Source organism: Gopherus flavomarginatus, chromosome 12 (assembly GCF_025201925.1).
Source record: "Gopherus flavomarginatus isolate rGopFla2 chromosome 12, rGopFla2.mat.asm, whole genome shotgun sequence".
Taxonomy (NCBI): Eukaryota; Metazoa; Chordata; order Testudines; family Testudinidae; genus Gopherus; species Gopherus flavomarginatus.
The window spans coordinates 19,717,568-19,722,837 of NC_066628.1; the positions used below are offsets into that span (position 1 = coordinate 19,717,568).

General features: G+C 37.0%; 1 pseudogene; it reads left to right on the forward strand.

Moving 5' to 3' along the window:
- The first annotated feature begins 3,512 nt into the window (after window positions 1-3,512).
- Window positions 3,513-4,454, forward strand: LOC127032135 (olfactory receptor 6F1-like; annotated as a pseudogene).
- The last annotated feature ends 816 nt before the right edge of the window (window positions 4,455-5,270 follow it).

Genomic DNA, 5,270 nt, shown 5'->3' on the forward strand with positions numbered 1-5,270 from the left:
TATTAAGGTACTTAGTAATGAAAGCAAAGTTCTAGATTCTGATATCACATAACAGATCTATAAATCTGAAATTACTCCCTCTAAAGTCCATAGTATAGCTGGTCAAAATATTTTGAACACATTTTTCCCTCTTTGCCCAAAAAATTGCTTTGTATCAAAATTGAAATTTTACTGTGGGAAATTGAAAAAAATGTGCAAAATTATATTGAAACAAAAATATCTTTAAAAAAATCAGTACAAATATTGAAAATAGGGGAAAAATGAGTGAAATAAAGACAATTTCAGAGTTTTGTTTCCAGAAAATAGTTTTGTTTTTTTTTCATTGAAAGTCAATGGGATTTAGATTTTGTCTAGATAGGGGAAATTGACTGACATAACTATTCTGGACTAATTTAGCTATCATGGAATAACTCCCCCATATGAACACTGTATTCAGAATAAAAGTGATTTTAGTCTCGAAAAAATCACTCTTGCTTTATAAGCAGAATAATTATTCTGTAATAAAGTAATTTTTATTCTGGAATACAGTGTTCACATGGGGAGTGATTTTGAAATAGCTGTTGCAGACAGCTTATTCCACAATAGCTATACTGGTTGATTTAAGTCCCATTTAGGCAAGGATTTCAACCCTTAAGAGCCTAAGTTACTTTTAAAAATAGGACTTAGTCTCCTAAAGAACCTCTTGTCTTGATTGTGAAATGAATCAGCTGTGTATGTCTCAAAACCTTGCATCTGGCAGCATTTCAAAGTTTTCCCTTTTTGTATTAAACTGTGTTGTCCATGTCTTTTGCAGAGAAAGGTTTGCCATTTTTTGCATGTTGAATTGGTTTTCTTAAACATATGCGGCACAAGATCTTTAACACTTTCAAATTGGCCAAACTCCATTGAAGACACTATGTAAGATTTGCACTAGTTTGACTCTGCGGTCTTAAGTAACAGAAGTTCCCATTGAATGTGATGAGACTTTTCAGTGGATATGGACTTGAAAATTAGCCCCTAAGATTTCTACAATTAAAAACATGCTTACTGCTTACTATGGGGAGCATGCATTCACATGAATTCCACATCTTCAGCTGGTGCAAATTGGCATAATTCTATTGAAGTTTTTTGTAGTTATTGAAGGATTTCTGGTCATTTTTTAACTTTGCCTACCTATACATTTCAATTACTATAGATGGAAATATTTCCGCTCAATCTGTATGTGTACTGTGACATCGACATTTACCAACATTTGCCAAAAAAAATTAATTCTTCAAAGCTGACCTATATGTCATAGGGTTTGCAGAATCAGTAGAGCTCCTCAAAAAATGGAATTTGCATCTGGTAGGAAATTTTGATACTTCAACATTTGTTTTCGTCCCAAATTGGGGCAAATTATTGAAATATTTTAAAATTTGTCAAACAAAAATTTCTTTTTTTTCAATTGAAAAAATGACATTTTTGATCACCATGAAATGTTTCTTTTGACATAAAAACATTTTATTTTGAAATAATAAGTCAAAATAAAAAAAATGAAATGTCAAAATGAAATGAAAAATGTATTTTGATATTGACATTTTGACTTAAATGACATTTTAAGTTGAAATGTAAATCTAACACTACTTTTCATGAAAATAAAAAAATAAATCTTGCGGTTGTTTTCCTTTCAATTTCATTTAAATTACATTTTAAGATGGGAAAATTTTTGTTCCTCCAATTTTGACCATGTCTGAGAATTACTCACTATTGTGTGCAATCATATACAGATATTATCAATGCTGGTTTACATTTATCATGTCTACCACCACCTTTTTCCCTTAAAAAAGAAAAGAGTCTTTGTGGACCAGAGGAGTTCATTTCAAATATAAATGTTTCTCAGGTTTGGTCAATGTGAACTATAATCATGTTTCCTTACTCTGTATCCTTGACACCATGATGGGTGAAAAAAAGGAAAATAACAAATGTGTCTTTATAAATCAATGTAAGCTAATATGGGTCTGCAAAGCCTCAATTTTAATTATACAGTTTTCGCATGTTGAAACTAAAGGGCAAAATTAAATTTTCTACTGGAGAAAAAACTCTTATTTATGAAGAATAAAGAGGGGAAGGGGGAACACTAATAATTAGGACCAGCCAAAAAAATTCCATCAAAACATTTTTTCTGCAGAAAACTGGATTTTTGACAAAATGAAAATTATAGAGGAAAATGTCTGCTCCTCTAAACAAACAACACCCCCCCAAGAAAAATAATAATAATCTCGACCCATTATTTTTAATTTCAAAATCAAACACTATCAATTTTTGGTCAAAATGTTTACATTTTTAGCAGTTTTCAACAGAAAATATTCAGGTTTTCACTAAAAAAAAATCGGCTTCAGCTAAAAATCTGCAGTTTTTCAATGAAAGTTCTCAAAAATGTTGCAGAGAAAAAAAGATATGACCAGGTTTACTCATAATTCATAAAAGTAAAACCGGCAACTTTATGCTTTCTCCAGTGCTGTCCCACAAATCTACTTCATTATCCATCTGCTATTCCTTCCTCAAGACACTTCCTTGTCATGATATCTACAAAAAACTTGACAATGGTTAGGCTGTTGGTATGCAGAGACCAATGCCTATCAATTGAACATGAGATTCCAGTGCGACGCTATGGCCAAAAGGGTTAATGCAATCCTGGTATGCATAAACAGTAGGCGCAGAGAGGTTATTTTACCTCCGTATTTGGTTCTGGTGTGACCGTTGCTGGAATTCAGTGTCCAGTGCTGGTGTCCACAGGTCAAGAAGAAAGTTGATAAATTGGAAAGGGTTCATAGAAGAGCCATGAGAATGATTAAAGGAATTGAGAACATGTGTTATAGTAAAAGACTCAAGGAGTTCAACCTATTTGCCTAACAAAGAAAAGAATAAGGGGTGACTTGATGACAGTCTATAAGTACCTTCATGGGGAAGAAATATTTGATAATGGGTTCTCCAGTCTAGCAGAGACAGGCCTAACATGGTCCAGTGGCTGAAAGTTGAAGCTAGACAAATTCAGACTGGAAATAAGGTGTCAATTTTTAACAATGAGAGTAATTAATCATTGGAACCATTTACCAAGAGTCATGTTGGATTTTTCATCACTGACCATTTTTAAATCCAGATTGGATGTTTTTTTCTAACAGATCTGCTCTAGGAAATATTTTGGAGAACTTCTCTGGCTTGTGTTATACAGTAGGTCAGACTAGATGATCACAATGGTCCCTTCCAGCTTTGGAATAAAAAAATACAATCTCAGTGTTTCCTTGTACTCTCCCGTATGTATGTCTACATCTGTTGTCCCTAGTCTGATAATTAGACTGTAAAATCCTTGGGGCAGAAACTGCCTTTTTGTTCTGTGTTTGCACAGCATCTGGTACAATTGGGTCCTGGTCCAGTACTGATACTTTTATGTGATATGGTAATAAAATAAATAGTAATTAATAATTATTATTAATAAAGCCCTGTTCTCAGAGCTAACAATATTCTTCTGAGTTTCTTTTTCTCTCTGTGAAGACATGCCTGATGTAGAGGGGGAAAACCAAACGACCATCACAGAGTTCATCCTCCTGGCATTCGGTGACCTTCATGAGCTGAAGATTCCTGTATTCATGGTGTTCCTGGCTATCTACATAGTAACAGTCACTGGGAATATCCTGATCACTGTGATGGTATCATATAACCACAACTTGCACAAACCCATGTACTTTTTCCTGGGCAACCTGTCTGTCCTGGAAGTCTGCTACACTACCAGCGTCACCCCCAAGATGCTGAAAACCCTCCTGGTGGTGCAAGAAGACATTTCCTTTTCTTCTTGTCTCCTGCAGTTCTACATCTTCAGATCTCTGGTGATTGCCGAGTGCTTCCTGCTTGCTGCCATGTCCTATGACCGTTACTTGGCCATATGCAAACCACTGCATTACACCTCCACCATGAGCTTCCAGCTTTGCTTTCAGTTGGCAGTGGGATCATGGGTCAGTGGGTTCCTTTAACTGGTGGTCACCATGCCCATGGTTTCTAGGTTACCCTTCTGTGCTTCCAAGGAGATCGACCATTTCTTCTGTGACCTGACACCCATCATTAAACTCTCCTGTGGGGATACCTACATGGTCAGGATACCGGCTTTTATCATAGCCTCCCTTGTGTCCTTCTTGCCTTTCCTTCTAACCCTATTGTCCTACTACAAAATAATCTCCACCATCCTGAAGATCCCTTCCACCTCTGGGAAGCAGAAAGCCTTCTCCACCTGCTCCTCCCACCTCATTGTGGTGTCTGTGTTCTATGGCACACTTATGGTGGTCTACGTGACTCCCATAGCCAACCAGTGGCCAAACTTAAACAAGACCATTTCCGTGCTGTACCCAGTGGTGACACCACTGATCAACCCCATCGTATACAGCCTGAGAAACACGGAGGTCAAAGAGACATTGAGAAAGCTTCTCAGTAAAAATCCATGCTAAGTGCCTGACCGGGGGTTCTGTCCTATCTTGATTGCTAAATCCTTTTTCACCTTATACACACAATTCGTCTCATTGAAGTCAATAGCCCAAAGTCCAACCTTTGTCAAAGCTGATAAAGGGATTTGGATGCCCTATACATATACTACTTAATACCAAATGAAGGATGTGCCAGTAGCTAGGACACTAGCTTGGAAGTTGAGAAAACTACTTTCAGTTCCCTGCTGAAGTACATGTTTCCTGCGTGAGCTTGGCTAAATTCTCAGACTGCAAGGCCAGAAGTGACCATTGTGATCACCTAGTCCAATCTCCTGTATAACACAGGCCATAGAATAATCCCCAATATAATTCCTAATGCAGATCTTTAGGAAAAAAACAAAATCCAGGCTTGATTTAAAAATTGTCAGTGATGAAGAATCCACTACAACCCTTGGTAAACTATTCAGAACAGGGCAGAGAGCTATGCTGTGCTTACACCTGGATTGGCACCCAGGAGGTAAATTATGTATTTAGCAGCAGAGGGGAGATGCAGATTTTGTATGTCCTGCCCCTTGTGGGCAGTGCCGGTAGTGATTAGACATGGGGAATACTTCATCCAAATATTGCCAGCACAGCCTCAACCATGTGCCCACATGCCTTGCCACTGACCTCAGCTAGGTTTCATATGAATGCAGGTGTACACATAAACAAAGCAATTTATAGAACAAGGGCCTTAGTTTCCTATTTGCCAAAACCAGTAACCTTACTTTCCTGCACCCCAATATTTGATATTACATTCAACAGACACAAACACATATGCAAAAATGACCAGCAATGACA